Source organism: Pseudophryne corroboree, chromosome 6, assembly GCF_028390025.1.
Source record: "Pseudophryne corroboree isolate aPseCor3 chromosome 6, aPseCor3.hap2, whole genome shotgun sequence".
NCBI lineage: Eukaryota > Metazoa > Chordata > Amphibia > Anura > Myobatrachidae > Pseudophryne > Pseudophryne corroboree.
Window position 1 is genome coordinate 745,764,183 of NC_086449.1, and position 22,495 is coordinate 745,786,677.

The window sequence follows — 22,495 nt, forward strand, 5'->3', positions numbered from 1 at the left end:
CCTGGTAATTTTCCCATAGGTCTGGTTGCCTGTCAGTCAAAGATTGTAGGTGTAGGCTTAGGCTAGTATATAATCTCAGTCATCTGCCTCAGACTACCTCTTGCCATTTTGGAATGCCCTCCTGCCCTCCCTGATGTTTTTTCTTTCTGCTTTTTGGTCGCAATTTTTGTTGGCTACTGACAGCCAGATCGGTGGGAAGACGCTACCAGCAAGCAGTCAGCTAGACATAAGTGGTCATTGGGGGACACCCTCTTTTAGAAAGACGGCGAGTGTGTCCTTATCTTGCGGGTGGACAATTAGACGTTCCCCTGCGGGAATATCAGTATTTCCCAGAGAGCAGAGTGGTGAGTCCTGCACAATGCGGGTTATGAATTTAGGAGGCGGTGTTGTTATTTAGTCCCCTCCTCAGTTTTTTGTGCTACAATTTAAGTGACTGGAGCTGGCGTCTGGTAGCGACTTTTCCTTTGCCATCCTCCAACATAAAATCATTCATCTTAAAATTCTAGTTTAACAAACAGGTCAGCTATCAATAAATACTGTCTGACCTTTAACTACAGCTATCGGTGTCTGTGTCGTTATTTTAGTGTTAAGCTAGCTTAAAATAAGTGTTTAAGTTTATAACAATAAAATTATGGGCGCCTTATATAAACATCATCTCTGCCATCACTTTGGTGAATACCCTTGGTGCCGTGGAGAGACCAAATGGCAGGGCCTGGAACTGGTAGTGACAGTCTTGCAGTGCAGACCATAGATAAGCCTGATGAGGCGACCAGATCGGAATGTGAAGGTACACATCCTTGATATCCAGAGACACTAGGAATTCCCCTTCCTCCAGACCTGAGATCACCACTCTCAGAGACTCCATCTTGAACTTGAACACCCTTAAGAATGGGTTCAAGGACCTGAAGTTCAGAATCGTCCGTACCGAACTGTCCGGTTTTGGTACTACAAACAAGTTCGAATAGTACCCCTTGTTGTGCAGATGAGGTGGAACTGGAACAATGACTTGAGTCTGCACCAGTTTTTGGATGGCCTTCTGTAAAGTTATAGTTGACTCTTGTGAAACTGGTAAGCCTGATTTGAAGAATCTGTGAGGTGGGAGCTCTTGGAACTCCAGTCTGTAGCCCTGAGAAATAAGATCTATGACCCAGGGATCCCGGCACGAACTTGACCAGATGTGACTGAAAAATTTTAGTCGGGCTCCCACTGGACATCCGTCCAGGCATCGCGGTCCACCGTCATGCTGAAGGCTTTGAGGAAGCAGAGTCTAAGCTCTGTTCCTGAGCACCTGCAGTTGCTGGTTTGCGTGGTTTACCTCTTGCGTCTCTGGAGGCCGTAGAAGCACCTCTGGATTTTCCCTTAAACTTGGCCATCCAAAAGGACTGTAAATTTGAAGCTGAATAAGCTTTCCTGGCTGGGGGAGGTACGGAAGGAAGATACGTAGACTTACCCGCAGTAGCTTTGGAGATCCATTTGTCTAGTTCATCTCCAAATAAGGCCTCTCCTGTGAATGGTAGGCCTTTCACGCCTTTCCGGGAGTCTGCATCAGCAGTCCACTGGCCTAGCCACAAGCCCCTGCAAGCTGACACTGCCATAGCGGTGGTGCGTGCATTAAGCAAGCCTATCTCTTTTATGGCTTCCACCATAAAGTTCGTAGAGTCCTGTATATGCTGCAGGAGTAAAACAACATCCCCCCTAGACAAGAAATCTAACCCATCAATTAGGTTACCTGACCATCTAGCAATGGCTTTTGTGACCCACGCACATGCAATAGTGGGTCTCTGGGCCACCCCAGCTGCTGTATACAATGATTTGAGTGTAGTCTAAATTTTACAATCATGTCTTTTAGGGAGGCTGCACTAGGTACAGGCAATACAATTTTTCGTGACAGCCTAGAGACTGATGTGTCCACTATCGGTAGATTTTCCCATTTTTGACTATCCTCCAGAGGAAAAGGAAAAGATGAGAGTAACTTTTTAGGGATTTGAAATTTCTTATCAGGATTAACCCACGGTTCTTCAAACAGGGTATTCAATTCCATTGACGCAGGAAAAGTGACTGAGGACTTATTTGTTACATTAAAATAAGATTCCTCACACTCCTCTGACACCTTATCAGGAATTTGCAGAACATCTCTGATAGCCTCTATAAGAGCCTCAATTCCCTGTGACAGAGTAGCATCCCCCCTCCAAATCCACCTCGCCCTCCTCCATGTCTGACCCGTCAGCGTCAGAGTCAGACTGAAGGATATGGGCCAGAGATCGTTTTTGAGGACAAATGGGAGGGGATTGAGACGCTGGTTTGGGGACAGAGGAGGACATGTACGAAACAGTGATAAAAGTGGAGAAGTGAGCCAGTGGAGAAGTTGCCCATGGCAACCAATCAGCACTGATGTAACATTTATAATTTGCATACTATAAACATATATAGAACAGCTGATTGGTTGCCATGGGCAGCTTCTCCACTGGCTCACTTCTCCACTTTTATCACTGCTTAGTATATGTCCCCGTAAGTCTCTATTCATAAACTCATTCACAGTCTGTCTTAAGTATTGCGTCTCTTTCTCATTGCGGGACAATTTCGTAGAAATATTGGAGATCATTTCTTTAATGGAATTAACCCACTCTGGTTCAGCCCCGCTATTCTGGGAAGGTGCACTGCCCTGAGTACCCAGTAGTGAGCCCCCTGGTGAAAAGGAACACTCCGCTGTACAAGAAACACACTCTTTGCCTGACAATGTAAATATGACAGCACACACACACAGGAAAAGGTTAAGCACAATTACCCCACAAAGAGCCCTTCAGGGAGACATAAAGTTATTTGGAGCCAGCCCCCACCGCGCCCTTATCGCTAATGCCAAGCTTAGCTGGGTCACAGACTAAGTACCCTGATAGGGGACTTAGTACAGTAATAATCGCACCCCCCCCTGCTATGAACCCCTGGTACTGCTGAGGTAATCTGGAGTCTCTCCGGAGGAGCTGCGCATCCCTGTCAGTCAGCGTCTGTGTCCACTGCAGAGGAAAATGGCGCAGGTGAGCTGCTGGATCCGCTCATAGTGAAGGCCCCGCCCCTTCAATGGCACGCGGTCTTGCCGCTTCCCGCTTATACTGGGTGAGGTAATCTGGTGCTTAAAATGGAGAGAAAACCGTTTTAAGGCTGTTTTTGCCAGCGTGGGTACTGTGTACAGTGTACTGAGAAGCAGCTGTGTACTGTGTCTGGAGACGCATTCTGGCCGGGTTAGAAGCCGTGCATCTCCGTACCCTCATGCCGCCATAATGGCCGGCACCCCACTAATTGGGACGCCGGCTTAGTACTCACCACTCTTCATTCTTCTGGCTCTGTTAGGGGTGGCGGTATGCTGCGGGAATGTACGCTCGCTGTGGTGGGGCTTGTGAATAGTTCCCTCAGGAGCACAGTGTCCTGTCAACGGGGAATGGACCAATAACCCTTCAAGAGGTTGGGCCGTTACATCCCCCCTCCCCCCCCTAAGTCCCACGAAGCAGACAGGCTGGGGCCAGCCAGCCCTGCCAGAAAATAGCAAACATATAAAATAAATGCAGAAAGCTCTTCAGGAGCTTCCATAAGCATGACCGGCTCCTCCGGGCACATCTTCTAAACTGAGTCTGGTAGGAGGGGCATAGAGGGAGGAGCCAGGCCACACTATCAAATTCTTAAAGTGCCCATGGCTCCTAGTGAACCCGTCTATACCCCATGGTACAAATTGGAACCCCAGTATCCTCTAGGATGTAAGAGAAAAGTAGGTGCACAAATGTAAAAAAAAAAAAAAATCACAGACACACAGCACAGATCTGATTGTGCGCTCTGATCCGGCCACATGTGGGAAGTATTCACTAGGTACAGAGGGGGTAATTCTGAGTTGATCGCAGCAGGAACTTTGTTAGGGGTTGGGCAAAACCATGTGCACTGCAGGGGAGGCAGATATAACATGTGCAGAGAGAGTTAGATTTGGGTGGGTTATTTTGTTTCTGTGCAGTAGCGGATCTTGCCACGGGCAAGCAGGACTTTTGCCCGGGGCGCCGCCTTCCAGAGGGCGCAGGGCGCCATCCGGAGGGCGTTGCACCAGGACAAGATCCGCTGCTGCTGTGTGCCCCCCGCTGCCCGCTGCCCCCCTGCTGCTGCTGGCCGCTGCCCCCCCGCTGCCGCTGTGAAGGGAAACTAGACGCGTACGCGTGGAGAGGTCCTTTACTGTGCGGTGCGCGATGACGTCATTGTGCACCACACAGCAAAGGTCCTCTCCACGAAGGGAACTAGATGTTACGCGTCTAGTTTCCCTTCGTGGAGAGGACCTTTGCTGTGCGGTGCGCGATGACGTCATCGCGCACCGCACATCATTTCAGTCTGTACAGGGGGCGTAAATGACCACGCCCCCTGTACGAAACCACGCCCCCTATTGCCGCCCGGGGCGCACAGAGCGCCAGAACCGGCCCTGTTTCTGTGCAGGGTAAATAGTCTGGCTGCTTTATTTTTACACTGCAATTTAGATTGCAGATTGAACACACCACATCCAAATCTAACTCTCTCTGCACATGTTATATCTGCCCCCCCTGCAGTGCACATGGGCCCTCATTCCGAGTTGATCGCTAAGAGTCTTCGCAACGCAAATGTACGAAATGTAAGTATCTGCGCATGCGCAAATGCGTGATTACGCATGCGCGAGTACATACGTACGACAACTGGGCAAAATTACTCAGAAAAAAAAAAGCCGTAACTGGCAAACGAAAACGAGGAGTGGCGTGGGCGTGGCGGAGGCGAGACTTCGCAATGCTCCGACATGGGCGTGAAAGTGGGCGTACAGTGTGGGAGTATGCAACTCGCAATGGGCGTGTTTTTCGCAAATAAACATTGTCGCTGTTAAAACTAACATAGGAAACCGTAGCAACATTCACGCAGCAGCCGAGTAGGTCTGCAGTTACTCTACATTTGCGAAGTACTGGTACAAGTGTGTATGCAGTAATTAGCAGTTAATTGGATATCACATTCATCTGATGTCCAATTACTTGTTAATTAATGAGCAGATGAAAGTTACCAACCAGCAATTGTCTGAACACACATTACATGTTTAGTCTACTCACATATAAATCTCACACACTGCCAAATAAGGGTGTGGTTTTTTTTGAATTTGTTGTGTAAGCCTTTTTAAAACTTGTTTTAATGTGTGTAAGACTCCCAAATACAAGCAAATGAAAATATTTGTGAAAGTGTTTGAAATCTGCAAAATTGTTTAAAAATAAACCAACACCAACATAATGCAGCATACACTTTAATTTAGTCTTAAAAGTCACAATAATATTTGATTATAATATCTGACAATGTTTGAAATGATGTCCTGTTGACCCTAGATATTTATAAAAAGCGTCGTGTCTGTTTACTTAATATGGACATTAAAGTGTTTTTTCAATTTTTAAGGAGAATTAGCAGATTGGTCTACAAGTGTCTATATGCTGACCTAATCTTTCTGGAACTGCATTACCTGGAAGAAACTGCTCAAATTTTTGAAATATATTTTTTATTACTATATAATTTTTTGACAACATTTAAACATGGCTCCACGTGAGTCGCACAGGCAGAGATGGACAAAGCAGCAAGCAGATGGCACTGACAATCATTAGATAGCAGAACTCAGTACTCTGCAAAATTCTGCTTCTGACAAAAGTATATTTTTAAAGCATAAATAAAACATGACACACCCTGCCACACACAAATTTTAAACCAAATGAGAAAGAATTAGGATCCACCACACAAACACAACAATACATAGCACACTAGTAAGAGGAAGATGGCTCTGGTGTTTATACACATAAACTCACAGGCTACAATACATCCAAACAGAAAGAATACATTTCACTAAGAGGGAGTTATCCATTCTGGTCACACAAGCCAACTCCAAAAATACATAGAGGCAACATCAAAAACATGGGTGCTGCCCATCTGGAGAGACATCATTTTCTTCTTTTTCTCCCCGCCTGAGGCTGTTCTTCTTTGGAAGGTCTGCGGAGCGACCTTCGTTGGGCCTGCCCAGTGGGCTGTTCTTCCTGGGCAGGGGCAGGGGAGGGAGCCGATGTGGGTGGCTCTCTGCCACTGTGGGCAAGGGAGACAGCGATGGCCTGGAGCCCTTGCAAGATGTTATTTGCAAGGGTTTGGAATGAGGAGGCAAGTTGTTCTTGGCCCTGCCTGATCTCTGCCAGACCTTGGCAGAGTTGAGCAACACCTTGCTCAACACAGGTTCGGTGCTCAGTGAGCCGGACAGCTATCTGGCTTACCTCCCGGATGACCCCGTCTTGAAACCGATTTAGGCTCTCACCATACCTAGCGATTTCAAGCAGGATCTCCGGGATAGCAGAGGGTTGGGTGGGGGGGCCAGTAGGAACCTGCAGAGGTGGGATTTGTTGGCCCACACTGCCAGACTCACTAGGTCCCTCCACCTCAGCCTCAACCACATAACCGTCCTGTGACTCAAACGGATCACCCCCCTGTGCTGTGTTTTGTGGCAAGCAAATAGAAGAATGTGTGGGAAAAAAGTAGGATACAAAATTAGTTTATTATTATAAATACTGTCAAAATTACAGACAACTAAATGTGTAAACTTACCTTCCAAGTCATGTCCCGTCAGGATCTCAGGCAGGTCCGTGTCCATATGAGACACCCCTTGGCCCTCCTCATAACTGACACAGGGCATCGCCATCTCCTCCAAGTCAGTATACTCCACAGCGACAGGTGCTCCTCCACCTGTAGCCCTTGAGGCATTCCACTCCGCAGCCCTCTTTGCCTTCAGGCGGGATTTGAAGTCGGCCCACCTACATATGTATTGTGAAAGAGGGACAAAGTAGAGTCTTATTATTTGTCTAAGCTAATATATAGGACACGTGTTCTGCTTGTGTTTGCTAGACATAACATCACATGTAACTACATTTTTTAGTCAACTTAGCACAGAAAAAGGACTGTCAATATGCACTTACCGTCGTCTCACTTCCTGTGATGTTCTGACGACAGAGCCAACTTCATTCACAGATTTTGTGATGTCTCTCCAGATTCGTTCTTTTGAAGCAGCCCCCATGTTTTTTGGCCCTCTATGGATTTTGGACATGGCCTGCGTGACCAAGACACGCAACTCCCTCTTAGTGAATGCAGGCTGTCTTTTCTTCCGTCTGGAGGTAGCCTGTGAGGTTTCTTCTTGTTGTTCATCACCATCTTCCTCCTCACTAGCAGCTTCTGTCTGTTGTGTTTGTGTGGCTAAAGCCAATTCTCCCTCAGTTTGGTCACTTTGTGTGTGTGGCAGAGTATCCCCAGTCAATTGTTGTGGTTCAGAAGCAGACATTTGCAGAGTACTAGGTCCTGCCTCTTCAACATCCGCAGAGGCGTATTCCAGCATGCGCCGTTGGCAATCTATGCGTCTTTTCCGCAATGCCATCTCCTGCTCTGCAATGCGGTCCATCTCTGCTGCGATTTGCTCACGAGAAGCCATGTTTGTGATGAAGTGTGTACGCCCAGGTGTGTGCTTATATACCTACGTGCGTAGCCTTAATTCACACAGGTGTACACTGTTAATCTTGTTAATGATTGCACTGCTTATTTAAGTGCCTACTTTGCACGCTGTGAGTGTAGGTAGTTTGGAGTTTCTTTCACTTGAGTTTGTTTGCTTGTGCGTGAAGGTGCTATCGGAATTTTCAGAGTGAGTAATTGTAAAGCATACATTTGTCCTTTCGTTTGCGTTTAGAATATAGTCAGTGTCGCATTTTGTCTGTGAATTTTCGTTTGTGAGTATTCTTGAATTCGTCTTGTTGTTCATTTTTTGTTTTAAAAGTGTGTATTTTATGTTGATTGTTTGTTATTATTTTGTACACATATATATTTAGCTAGTCCATTATTGCAAATAAACCTGTGCTTCATTGTTTTTACTGACATTTTTGTTCTCTTGTAGGAGTGTTTTTTTGGGTGACGTAACCCTATTATATTTTGTTCTTTTTGGGTGTTATATAACACAAAGAGTTCTTTTCTTTATTTTGGATCAGGTAAGTTCTCTGGGCCTGTGTTGGTGGCTGTTTGTTTTATTGGTCTGTATGTTGTTTTTGACTGTCATATTTGCTCTCTTGTAGGAGTGTTTTTTTGGGTGACGTAACCCTATTATATTTTGTTCTTTTTGGGTGTTATATAACACAAAGAGTTCTTTTCTTTATTTTGGATCAGGTAAGTTCTCTGGGCCTGTGTTGGTGGCTGTTTGTTTTATTGGTCTGTATGTTGTTTTTGACTGTCATATTTGCTCTCTTGTAGGAGTGTTTTTTTGGGTGACGTAACCCTATTATATTTTGTTCTTTTTGGGTGTTATATAACACAAAGAGTTCTTTTCTTTATTTTGGATCAGGTAAGTTCCCTGGCCCTGTGTTGGTGGCTGTTTGTTTAATTGGTCTGTATGTTGTTTTTGACTGTCATATTTGCTCTCTTGTAGGAGTGTTTTTTTGGGTGACGTAACCCTATTATATTTTGTTCTTTTTGTGTGTTATTTAACACAAAGAGTTCTTTTCTTTATTTTGGATCAGGTAAGTTCTCTGGGCCTGTGTTGGTGGCTGTTTGTTTAATTGGTCTGTATGTTGTTTTTGACTGTCATATTTGCTCTCTTGTAGGAGTGTTTTTTTGGGTGACGTAACCCTATTATATTTTGTTCTTTTTGTGTGTTATTTAACACAAAGAGTTCTTTTCTTTATTTTGGATCAGGTAAGTTCTCTGGGCCTGTGTTGGTGGCTGTTTGTTTAATTGGTCTGTATGTTGTTTTTGACTGTCATATTTGCTCTCTTGTAGGAGTGTTTTTTTGGGTGACGTAACCCTATTATATTTTGTTCTTTTTGTGTGTTATTTAACACAAAGAGTTCTTTTCTTTATTTTGGATCAGGTAAGTTCTCTGGGCCTGTGTTGGTGGCTGTTTGTTTAATTGGTCTGTATGTTGTTTTTGACTGTCATATTTGCTCTCTTGTAGGAGTGTTTTTCTGGGTGACGTAACCCTATTATATTTTGTTCTTTTTGTGTGTTATTTAACACAAAGAGTTCTTTTCTTTATTTTGGATCAGGTAAGTTCTCTGGGCCTGTGTTGGTGGCTGTTTGTTTAATTGATCTGTATGTTCTTTTTGACTGTCATATTTGCTCTCTTGTAGGAGTGTTTTTTTGGGTGACGTAACCCTATTATATTTTGTTCTTTTTGGGTGTTATATAACACAAAGAGTTCTTTTCTTTATTTTGGATCAGGTAAGTTCCCTGGCCCTGTGTTGGTGCCTGTTTGTGTTTGTTCAAAGTGTTTTGATTATGTTTGTTTTCCATCTTGATAATAAATGTTATGTTTTTTACCGGGATTGAACAGCAAAGTAGTGTTGTTCTTGTCTGGGCTAGCTACTAAAGGGCTAACTTTTTTTTTGTTTTCTTTAAATGTTTTTAACCAATTATTCTTAATTTTGTAGTAGTTGTTTGTGATGTGTTTGATGTTCTTTTTTTTCAAAGAATAGTATGTTTAACAATTACAATTGAACATATGTAGCTGTCATTATAATTTTTTTTTTATTTTATTTTTTATAATATTCGTTTTGGTACTGAATTGAAGCCAGAAAAAATGTCTTACGCTCCTGCAGTAAGTTGACACCCCCTTTTGTTTCAAAATTTTTGTTTGCATATTTTTTGGACTTTGTTTTTGTCTTATTCAACTTTTTATTTATGTTTTTTTAAAAGTGTGTGATGTCTATATTTATCGCAGCAGAAGCCCTACCTCCCCAACCCACGCCAGCACTCCCACCCCAACCGCCAGCCCCACAACCACAACCGGCTCCTCATCAACCAAGGCAACGGAGGCGTGCTAGGCCACCAATTTTTCGAGCCCGTGTCCTACTTTTTGGGATGCCAGATGATGTGGTTGTACGTAGATACAGGCTGCCACCACATCTAATCCTAGACACTCTCTCCATAATAGAGAGTGATCTGGAGTCTGAAATTCGGTATCCTACAGCAATACCACCATTGACACAATTCCTTGCTGTGTTACATTTTTTGGCAACAGGGTCTTACCAGCATGTGGTGGGAGACCTGGTTGGCATGTCGCAGGGCCAGTTCAGTAAGGTCCTGCGGCGTGTCTGCCAGGCTTTCCTCAAGCGTGTGAAGCAATTTATTGCTATGCCTTTGGATGTTGGTGCCCTAGATGTGGTGAAGCGGCAATTTGCGGAAGGTGGTAGTCGCTTCCCACATGTTATTGGGGTTGTGGATGGCACACATGTAGCTCTTCAGCCACCAAAACATAATGAAGAAATTTATAGAAACAGGAAACTGTTTCATTCTCTGAATGTAATGGTTGTTTGTGGGCCATCCCTCCAGATCCTTTCCCTGAACGCCAAGTTTACTGGAAGTTCCCATGATGCGTATGTCATTAGACAATCAGGGATATGGCACAGATTAAGATCAAGTCAACGAGCAGACATGTGGTTATTGGGTGAGTTGTTGCACATATTTTGATCAACATTTTGTATATTTTTAAAAATTGACTATTTCTAATTTTTGATTTTCCTCAAACAGGAGACCGTGGATATCCTTGCACCCCCTGGCTCATGACTCCTTACCGTAATCCCAGGCCAGGACCACAGACGGCATTTAACTCCGCGCTTACTGCCACTAGGCAGCTGGTGGAGCGCACAATTGGGGTCCTTAAAGGGCGGTTTCGTGTGCTCCACCGCACTGGTGGCGACATCATGTATTCGCCGGAGATGGCAAGTAAAATAGTGGTCCTGTGCGCTATACTCCACAATATCGCGGTAAGGAGTAGCGTAGAGCTTCCTCAGACAGAGGAATTGCCTGATGAGGAGCCAGGGGTTGTCCGACACTTCGGTGGGGGGAGTGTTACAAGGAGGGGGAGCCAAGTCAGGGCAAGCATTGTTGCTGAATTTTTCAGGTATAGTGTTTATTTTTACTCTATTGTTACCAAAATAAAAGCACAGTATGCAACATTTTTTATTTAAATGTATAAATTGTGTTTGCTATTGTAAGGTCATTGTGTAATGCTTTTTGTGTGTTTGAATTTTTTTTTTTTTTAATCTTCAAAAAACAATTACACGTTAAGCTGACAATTTAATTTTGTGTAAAACAATACTGTGATGTTGCTAAATAGTGTCCTTATTTTTTAAATATTCTAACATCATGATGATTTCAACAAAAACACAAACAAATGAAACTGAATGTTGACCACTTTGTGAATGTCCAGCTGAAAGACCACACAAACTGAGGTGAGTACTCAGATATGTTTAGAAATTGATCTAAAACTGTGTGTGTGTGTGTGTGTCTGTGTCTGTGTTTTTGTGTTATTTTTTTTTTGGTTGTGTTTTGCTTAAATTTTGCTTATGCGAATGCGTAGTTCCGCTCGTGCGAAATAACACTCTGCTCTTCACAGCATTGCAAAGATCAATAAAGTTATTAAAAATGACATGACAGCATAGATTGTGGACCAATCACATGCTAACAGACACTATAAATATATGCCCAAATAAGGAAAACGCCATTGCCATGATGCGTGCGGCACCTTTCACCAGGCGGGAGCTCCGCGTACTGGTTGCGGTGATGGACCGCCGCGTAGGCCGCGTTGGGCGATTCATCCCCAATCGTGTTAAGCGCGAGGCCTACGCGGAGGTCCGTCGCCTGCTGCGGTCTCGCGTCCGCAGCAGGCGCACCATAATCCAGTTAGAGCGGAGATGGAGTGATCTCCGAAGGAGGACTCCAGAGCTGTTGGCGGAGATCCGCCAGCAAATCCGCACTATGCATGCACGCAGTAAGTAACATTACATAAGATTATTAGCATAAATCGTGCAAATTTTCACTAAGTGGTAGGCTAATTGCAACACTGAGTGAACATTTTGTAAAAATAGGACAGTGTGTGTGGTTAGGGCAAACATTACTGACTGTAGCAAAGTGTCCCTAAACAAGTGCATGTTTTACATAATTAGTAACCAGGCAGGAAACTGTACCAAAAAACGAGATCAGTGCTGGCTATATAATAAGGTAGCTTGAATAGTGATCTGGTGATGTTGGCTAGACAAATCAATATGTCTCAAGGGAATAGATACAGGAATGCCCGTCAAAAGTTTTATTAAACATAATTTAGTTTGCAGTGGGCAACATGAAGAGGTTTGAATAATTTTTTTGTTAAAAATCACTTTACAAAAAAAATTTACATGGAACAGAACAGTGAAAATTATAAGTGATTAGTATGTAATTTAACATGCAAATTTAATTATATTTTAACAATCATTCTAGGACGACCACAACGGCAAGCACCACATGATGCACCAGCTCAGCACCCTTCCCCTTCTCACTCCCCCTCCACTTCCCAGTCCCCCTCCCCTTCTCACTCCCCCTCCCCTTCTCACTCCCCCTCCCCTTCTCACTCCCCCTCAGCTTCCCAATCCCCCTCAGCTTCCCAATCCACCTCAGCTTCCCAATCACCCTCAGCTTCCCAGGCCCCCTCAGCTTCCCAGGACCACTCCACTTTCCACTCCCCTTCTCAGCCAACCTCTCCTTCTCTTTGTGTGACCCCTTCTCCTCCTTCCCATACCCCTTCTCCTTCTACTTCCAACTCACCTTCTCAGCCCCCCTCACCCTCTATTGGCCTAACATTTTCACCGCCCCCCTCGCCCTCTCAATCAGACCCACCCTCTGAAATTCCATCCCCAATCCAACCTCCTTCCCCCATCCAGCATCCTTCCCCCATCAAGCCTCCTTCCCCCATCCAGCCTCCTTCCCCAATCCCTCCTCCTTCCCCCATCCAGCCGCCTTCCCCACCGAGTGAATGGGCAGAGGAAGCCCCTGAAGCCAGTTCAGGGAGTCTTCATGTTGCCGAGGAAAGTAAGTGTTTTAACATTTAGAAAAAAATGATTACCTACTTACACTTACAATGACAAAACATGCAGTGTTGTACTGTTGGAATTCTTGTACCAAGGAAAATTATTTGTGTTTTTCTTCATGGTGTACATGTTGCATTTACATTTATTTGAGTGTCATTATATGTCCAGTGTTTATGTGTGCCATGTTTTGTGTGTCCACTCTAGGTCGACACTCATTAGGTCAACAGGGTTGGCAGGACCACAGTGTTTATATGTGTTAGGTTTTCTGGGAAACAGTTAGACCTGAGTGGAGTTTAGTATGTTGTTGTTCTTTTACACTTGTGCCTGTGTATTCTTAATATTTACACTTACAAATCACATGCTTCACTTTGTTAGGCAGCCTAACGACACAATGATTTGTGGTATGAAAGTTACACTCACAAAATGATTATTGGATAAAGTCAAACCTGTTTGACCTTATTTAGTAAGGGCAGCTTTCATGGAGTGTGGGCATGCTAGGATATGTTGTCCTTCTGAAGATGTTGATATGCAGTGTGATGATGCAGGACCAACCCCCTAAAAAAAAAAAAAAAAAATCCAAATGGGAATGAATGCCAACATGGGGGGTAATTCCAAGTTGATCGCAGCAGGAAATTTTTTAGCAATTGGGCAAAACCATGTGCACTGCAGGGGAGGCAGATATAACATGTGCAGAGAGAGATAGATTTGGGTGGGGTGTGTTCAATCTGCAATCTAAATTGCAGTGTAAAAATAAAGCAGCCAGTATTGACCCTGCACAGAAATAAAATAACCCACCCAAATCTAACTCTCTCTGCAAATGTTATATCTGCCCCCCCTGCAGTGCACATGGTTTTGCCCAATTGCTAACTTTCTTACTACTGCGATCAACTCAGAATTACCCCCATGGTGTAACATTGACGAAGATGGTAGTTAGCTTTAACATGGGATGTCGCCCATAGCAACCAATAAGCTTATACTTTAAAACTTTGGAACCACTTCTACAATATAATATTCATATTTTTGCTTGGTTGCTATGGGCAACGTTCCATCTTAAATATAACTCACATAGTAGTAAATGTAACCCATGGTCTGGAACAATTTAAAATCTTATAAAAAGGATGAGCAGGCTTGTGTGTTGTTATGCTAATGATTGTACCATAAAACAGCCAGGATGTAGTAACTTTGCCATTAAAGCAGGCCTGTCCAAACTGCGGCCCTCCAACTGTTGAGAAACTACACATCCCAGCATGCCCTGACACAGCTTTGGCATTCCCTGACCACAAAACTGTGTCAAGGCATGCTGGTATATGTAGTTTCACAACAGCTGGAGTCCAGCAGTTTGGACATGCCTGCATTTAAGTGTGCTTTGCGCCTTGCTTGGATAATAAGTAATGTAATTAAGTTATTAATGTTTGTGTTGCATCTTAATTTCAGATGTTGCAGTTGGAGTTCCTCCAAGTTTGGGAGCCATTCTTTCCACCATGCGCCAACACCTGCAAGGATTGATACATTGTGTTGATCAATTGGAAAAATTTTATTGATTTTGTTTATTTTATACAAAAAAAAAAATTATTTATCTTTAAAAAATTAAAAAAGTTGATTAAAGTTAACCGGGTGTTGTGTTTATTAATGCAAAAAAGGATCAGCTGATTGGCAGGCAGAAATTGTTTGCAAAAAACATTACACACATCTAACGTTACATTATTAACACAAAAAACAGGAGATTATTGTGTAAAGAAACATGTAAACACCTTCATTCACAAACAACACCTTTAAAAACAAACAATGTGAAAAAATAAAAATTTTTACACTTTTACATGTTGATGGGCAATTATGGCAACAAAGTGTTAATCAGGTTTTTTTTGCGGGACTTAATTGTTTAGGAACATTATCAATCATTACACTAATTGGATTCGTAATTGAAAAGGGCTTGTTGACTTTAAAAGGAATGGTGTAATTTAACTTAATAGGCAAAAAAAAAATTTGGTGCGTTTTTCCTTAAAAGTGTGCATTTTTACGGTAAAATGTGTAAATCTACTAAAACTTAGTATTTTTACGATTAAGTATGTGTTATTGCGATGGATTCGCAATGCTGCGATGGTTTCGCATTACTGCGATGTCATTTGGCGTACGCCCACTTTGTGTAATACTGCGTACGAATGTGCAAAAATACGTTCGGGGCGGGGATTCGCATATTTACTACATTAACGCAACTTTGCGAATATGTTGTGCGACCGAAAAACTTAGCGATCAACTCAGAATGAGGGCCATGGTTTTGCCCAACTGCTAACAAAGGCCCTCATTCCGAGTTGTTCACTCGCTAGCTGCTTTTAGCAGCATTGTACACGCTAGGCCGCCGCCCTCTGGGAGTGTATCTTAGCTTAGCAGAAGTGCGAACGAAAGATTAGCAGAATTGCTTGAAAATCTTTTCCTGCAGTTTCTGAGTAGCTCCAGACCTACTTCGAGATTGCGATCACTGCAGACTGTTTGGTTCCTGCTTTGACGTCACAAACACGCCCTGAGTTCGGCCAGCCACTCCCCCGTTTCCCCAGCCACTCAAGCGTTTTAGCCTGACACGCCTGCGTTTTTTAGCACACTCCCGGAAAATGGTCTGTTTCCGCCCAGAAACACCCACTTCCTGTCAATCACACACCGATCAGCAGAGCGACTGAAAAGCGTCGCTCGCCCCTGTGTAACATTGCTTAGTTTTGTGTGAAATTACTTGGCGCGTGCGCCCTGGGCCCATACACATGCACAGAACAGCCTTTTTTTTAGCCTGGTCGCTGTGCTGCGAAAAACGGAAGCGAGCGATCAACTCGGAATAAGGGCCAATGTTCCTGCTGCGATCAACTCAGAATTACCCCCAGAGTACAGATTAGTTTGCTCTTCCAGAGGCTTTTCTCATGTGTCAGCAGCAGCTTCAGCTGAGTACATGCCAGTGATATCGCCGTGTGCTGGGGTTTAAACTAGTGATGTGCACCGGACATTTTTCGGGTTTTGTGTTTTGGTTTTGGATTCGGTTCTGCGGCCGTGTTTTGGATTCGGACGCATTTTGGCAAAACCTCCCTGAAATTTTTTTGTCAGATTCTGGTGTGTTTTGGATTCGGGTGTTTTTTTTACAAAAAAAACTCAAAAACAGCTTAAATCATAGAATTTGGGGGTCATTTTGATCCCATAGTATTATTAACCCCAAAAACCATAATTTCCACTCATTTCCAGTCTATTCTGAACACCTCACAATATTATTTTTAGTCCTAAAATTTGCACCGAGGTCGCTGGATGACTAAGCTAAGCCACCCAAGTGGCCGACACAAACACCTGGCCCATCTAGGAGTGGCACTGCAGTGTCAGGCAGGATGGCACTTAAAAAAATAGTCCCCAAACAGCACATGATGCAGAGATAAATATATATTTAATATATATTAGAGATGAGCGGGTTCGGTTCCTCTGAATCCGAACCCGCCCGAACTTCAGGTTTTTTACACGGGTCCGAGCAGGCTCGGATCTTCCCGCCTTGCTCGGCTAACCCGAGCGCGCCCGAACGTCATCATCACGCTGTCGGATTCTCGCGAGGCTCGGATTCTATCGCGAGACTCGGATTCTATATAAGGAGCCGCGCGTCGCCGCCATTTTCACACGTGCATTGAGAGTCATAGGGAGAGGACGTGGCTGGCGTCCTCTCCGTTTAGAGAAGAGAGAGACACAGTATTTTGGGGAGCATTATTAGGAGGAGTACTACTATACTGTATACTACTATAATACTACTTGCTGAAGTGATATTTATAGATTAGATAGTGTGACTGTAAGTGTATTATCTGACTTGTGGGGGAGACACTGACAGTGGGGAGCAGTTAGAGTCTGAGAGCAGGACTCAGGAGTACATATAACGTACAGTGCACACTTTTGCTGCTAGAGTCAGTGCCACACTGCCATTGTTGTGACCACACTGACCACCAGTATAATAATATATTTTGTGATTGTCTGCTTAGGCCTCGGAGTACTAGTTGCAAGTTGCAACGTGACCTGAAGTGACCACCAGTTTAATAATCAATCACCACCAGTTTAATATATATATATATATAATTGTATATAATATATATATATATATATATATATATATATAATATTGTATACCACCTACCCGTGGTTTTTTTTTTTTTCATTCTTCTTTATACATACTACTATAGTAGCTTACTGTAGCAGTCTGCGGTGCTGTGCTGACCTGACAGTGTCCAGCAGGTCCGTCATCAGTCATTACATAATAAATATATATAGTACCTGTCCGGCTGCAGTACTAGTGATATTATATTGATTTCATCTCATTATCAATAATTTATCATCCAGTCTAGACTCTATATTAGCAGCAGACACAGTACGTTAGTCCACGACTGTAGCTACCTCTGTGTCGGCACTCGGCAGTCCATCCATAATTGTATACCACCTACCCGTGGTTTTTTTTTTTTCTTTCTTCTTTGTACATACTACTATAGAGTATAGTAGCTTACTGTAGCAGTCTGCGGTGCTGCTGAGCTGACAGTGTCCAGCAGGTCCGTCATCAGTCATCATTACCTAATAAATATATTATCTACCTGTCCGGCTGCAGTACTAGTGATATTATATATACATACATATATATATTGATTTCATCTCATTATCAATCATCCAGTCTATATTAGCAGCAGACACAGTGCGTTAGTCCACGGCTGTAGCTACCTCTGTGTCGGCACTCGGCAGTCCATCCATAATTGTATACCACCTACCCGTGGTTTTTTTCTTTTCTTTCTTCTTTGTACATACTACTATAGTATAGTAGCTTACTGTAGCAGTCTGCGGTGCTGCTGAGCTGACAGTGTCCAGCAGGTCCGTCATCAGTCATCATTACCTAATAAATATATTATCTACCTGTCCGGCTGCAGTACTAGTGATATTATATATACATACATATATATATATTGATTTCATCTCATTATCATCCAGTCTATATTAGCAGCAGACACAGTACGGTAGTCCACGGCTGTAGCTACCTCTGTGTCGGCACTCGGCAGTCCATCCATAAGTATACTAGTATCCATCCATCTCCATTGTTTACCTGAGGTGCCTTTTAGTTGTGCCTATTAAAATATGGAGAACAAAAATGTTGAGGTTCCAAAATTAGGGAAAGATCAAGATCCACTTCCACCTCGTGCTGAAGCTGCTGCCACTAGTCATGGCCGAGACGATGAAATGCCAGCAACGTCGTCTGCCAAGGCCGATGCCCAATGTCATAGTACAGAGCATGTAAAATCCAAAACACCAAATATCAGTAAAAAAAGGACTCCAAAACCTAAAATAAAATTGTCGGAGGAGAAGCGTAAACTTGCCAATATGCCATTTACCACACGGAGTGGCAAGGAACGGCTGAGGCCCTGGCCTATGTTCATGGCTAGTGGTTCAGCTTCACATGAGGATGGTAGCACTCAGCCTCTCGCTACAAAACTGAAAAGACTCAAGCTGGCAAAAGCACCGCAAAGAACTGTGCGTTCTTCGAAATCCCAAATCCACAAGGAGAGTCCAATTGTGTCGGTTGCGATGCCTGACCTTCCCAACACTGGACGTGAAGAGCATGCGCCTTCCACCATTTGCACGCCCCCTGCAAGTGCTGGAAGGAGCACCCGCAGTCCAGTTCCTGATAGTCAGATTGAAGATGTCAGTGTTGAAGTACACCAGGATGAGGAGGATATGGGTGTTGCTGGCGCTGGGGAGGAAATTGACCAGGAGGATTCTGATGGTGAGGTGGTTTGTTTAAGTCAGGCACCCGGGGAGACACCTGTTGTCCGTGGGAGGAATATGGCCGTTGACATGCCTGGTGAAAATACCAAAAAAATCAGCTCTTCAGTGTGGAGGTATTTCAACAGAAAAGCGGACAACAGGTATCAAGCCGTGTGTTGCCTTTGTCAAGCTGTAATAAGTAGGGGTAAGGACGTTAACCACTTCGGAACATCCTCCCTTATACGTCACCTGCAGCGCATTCATAATAAGTCAGTGACAAGTTCAAAAACTTTGGGTGACAGCGGAAGCAGTCCACTGACCAGTAAATCCCTTCCTCTTGTAACCAAGCTCACGCAAACCACCCCACCAACTCCCTCAGTGTCAATTTCCTCCTTCCCCAGGAATGCCAATAGTCCTGCAGGCCATGTCACTGGCAATTCTGACGATTCCTCTCCTGCCTGGGATTCCTCCGATGCATCCTTGCGTGTAACGCCTACTGCTGCTGGCGCTGCTGTTGTTGCTGCTGGGAGTCGATGGTCATCCCAGAGGGGAAGTCGGAAGACCACTTGTACTACTTCCAGTAAGCAATTGACTGTCCAACAGTCCTTTGCGAGGAAGATGAAATATCACAGCAGTCATCCTGCTGCAAAGCGGATAACTGAGGCCTTGACAACTATGTTGGTGTTAGACGTGCGTCCGGTATCCGCCGTTAGTTCACAGGGAACTACACAATTTCTTGAGGTAGTGTGCCCCCGTTACCAAATACCATCTAGGTTCCACTTCTCTAGGCAGGCGATACCGAAAATGTACACAGACCTCAGAAAAAGACTCACCAGTGTCCTAAAAAATGCAGCTGTACCCAATGTCCACTTAACCACGGACATGTGGACAAGTGGAGCAGGGCAGGGTCAGGACTATATGACTGTGACAGCCCACTGGGTAGATGTATGGACTCCCGCCGCAAGAACAGCAGCGGCGGCACCAGTAGCAGCATCTCGCAAACGCCAACTCTTTCCTAGGCAGGCTACGCTTTGTATCACCGCTTTCCAGAATACGCACACAGCTGAAAACCTCTTACGGCAACTGAGGAAGATCATCGCGGAATGGCTTACCCCAATTGGACTCTCCTGTGGATTTGTGGCATCGGACAACGCCAGCAATATTGTGTGTGCATTAAATATGGGCAAATTCCAGCACGTCCCATGTTTTGCACATACCTTGAATTTGGTGGTGCAGAATTTTTTAAAAAACGACAGGGGCGTGCAAGAGATGCTGTCGGTGGCCAGAAGAATTGCGGGACACTTTCGGCGTACAGGCACCACGTACAGAAGACTGGAGCACCACCAAAAACTACTGAACCTGCCCTGCCATCATCTGAAGCAAGAAGTGGTAACGAGGTGGAATTCAACCCTCTATATGCTTCAGAGGTTGGAGGAGCAGCAAAAGGCCATTCAAGCCTATACAATTGAGCACGATATAGGAGGTGGAATGCACCTGTCTCAAGCGCAGTGGAGAATGATTTCAACGTTGTGCAAGGTTCTGATGCCCTTTGAACTTGCCACACGTGAAGTCAGTTCAGACACTGCCAGCCTGAGTCAGGTCATTCCCCTCATCAGGCTTTTGCAGAAGAAGCTGGAGACATTGAAGGAGGAGCTAACACGGAGCGATTCCGCTAGGCATGTGGGACTTGTGGATGGAGCCCTTAATTCGCTTAACAAGGATTCACGGGTGGTCAATCTGTTGAAATCAGAGCACTACATTTTGGCCACCGTGCTCGATCCTAGATTTAAAGCCTACCTTGGATCTCTCTTTCCGGCAGACACAAGTCTGCTGGGGTTGAAAGACCTGCTGGTGAGAAAATTGTCAAGTCAAGCGGAACGCGACCTGTCAACATCTCCTCCTTCACATTCTCCCGCAACTGGGGGTGCGAGGAAAAGGCTCAGAATTCCGAGCCCACCCGCTGGCGGTGATGCAGGGCAGTCTGGAGCGACTGCTGATGCTGACATCTGGTCCGGACTGAAGGACCTGACAACGATTACGGACATGTCGTCTACTGTCACTGCATATGATTCTCTCACCATTGAAAGAATGGTGGAGGATTATATGAGTGACCGCATCCAAGTAGGCACGTCACACAGTCCGTACTTATACTGGCAGGAAAAAGAGGCAATTTGGAGGCCCTTGCACAAACTGGCTTTATTCTACCTAAGTTGCCCTCCCACAAGTGTGTACTCCGAAAGAGTGTTTAGTGCCGCCGCTCACCTTGTCAGCAATCGGCGTACGAGGTTACATCCAGAAAATGTGGAGAAGATGATGTTCATTAAAATGAATTATAATCAATTCCTCCGTGGAGACATTGACCAGCAGCAATTGCCTCCACAAAGTACACAGGGAGCTGAGATGGTGGATTCCAGTGGGGACGAATTGATAATCTGTGAGGAGGGGGATGTACACGGTGATATATCGGAGGATGATGATGAGGTGGACATCTTGCCTCTGTAGAGCCAGTTTGTGCAAGGAGAGATTAATTGCTTCTTTTTTGGTGGGGGTCCAAACCAACCCGTCATTTCAGTCACAGTCGTGTGGCAGACCCTGTCACTGAAATGATGGGTTGGTTAAAGTGTGCATGTCCTGTTTATACAACATAAGGGTGGGTGGGAGGGCCCAAGGACAATTCCATCTTGCACCTCTTTTTTCTTTCATTTTTCTTTGCGTCATGTGCTGTTTGGGGAGGGTTTTTTGGAAGGGACATCCTGCGTGACACTGCAGTGCCACTCCTAGATGGGCCCGGTGTTTGTGTCGGCCACTAGGGTCGCTTATCTTACTCACACAGCTACCTCATTGCGCCTCTTTTTTTCTTTGCGTCATGTGCTGTTTGGGGAGGGTTTTTTGGAAGGGACATCCTGCGTGACACTGCAGTGACACTCCTAGATGGGCCCGGTGTTTGTGTCGGCCACTAGGGTCGCTTATCTTACTCACACAGCTACCTCATTGCGCCTCTTTTTTTCTTTGCGTCATGTGCTGTTTGGGGAGGGTTTTTTGGAAGGGACATCCTGCGTGACACTGCAGTGACACTCCTAGATGGGCCCGGTGTTTGTGTCGGCCACTAGGGTCGCTTATCTTACTCACACAGCTACCTCATTGCGCCTCTTTTTTTCTTTGCGTCATGTGCTGTTTGGGGAGGGTTTTTTGGAAGGGACATCCTGCGTGACACTGCAGTGACACTCCTAGATGGGCCCGGTGTTTGTGTCGGCCACTAGGGTCGCTTATCTTACTCACACAGCTACCTCATTGCGCCTCTTTTTTTCTTTGCGTCATGTGCTGTTTGGGGAGGGTTTTTTGGAAGGGACATCCTGCGTGACACTGCAGTGACACTCCTAGATGGGCCCGGTGTTTGTGTCGGCCACTAGGGTCGCTTAGCTTAGTCATCCAGCGACCTAGGTGCAAATTTTAGGACTAAAAATAATATTGTGAGGTGTGAGGTATTCAGAATAGACTGAAAATGAGTGTAAATTATGGTTTTTGAGGTTAATAATACTTTGGGATCAAAATGACCCCCAAATTCTATGATTTAAGCTGTTTTTTAGTGTTTTTTGAAAAAAACACCCGAATCCAAAACACACCCGAATCCGACAAAAAAAATTCGGTGAGGTTTTGCCAAAACGCGGTCGAACCCAAAACACGGCCGCGGAACCGAACCCAAAACCAAAACACAAAACCCGAAAAATTTCCGGCGCTCATCTCTAATATATATATATATATATATATATATATATATACTGGTGGTCAGCAAAATTCTGCACTGTCCTCCTACTATAATACTGCGCACAACTACAATGCAGCACAGATATGGATAGTATGCTTGATGA

The 22,495-nt window shown here is 44.6% G+C and overlaps 1 long non-coding RNA gene across 4 annotated transcripts; it reads left to right on the forward strand.

Annotated features, from left to right (window-relative positions):
* The first annotated feature begins 9,046 nt into the window (after positions 1–9,046).
* On the forward strand, positions 9,047–14,410 carry LOC134935655 (uncharacterized). 4 transcript variants are annotated; one of them, XR_010180316.1, is made up of 7 exons: positions 9,047–9,080; positions 9,165–9,255; positions 9,605–9,631; positions 10,366–10,936; positions 11,246–11,267; positions 12,292–12,879; positions 14,313–14,410. It is a non-coding gene; the product is annotated as an uncharacterized LOC134935655 (long non-coding RNA). The 4 variants fall into 4 exon arrangements; XR_010180314.1 differs by lacking the exon at positions 9,605–9,631 and having other exon boundaries at positions 9,730–10,936; XR_010180315.1 differs by lacking the exon at positions 9,605–9,631.
* Positions 14,411–22,495: the final 8,085 nt, after the last annotated feature.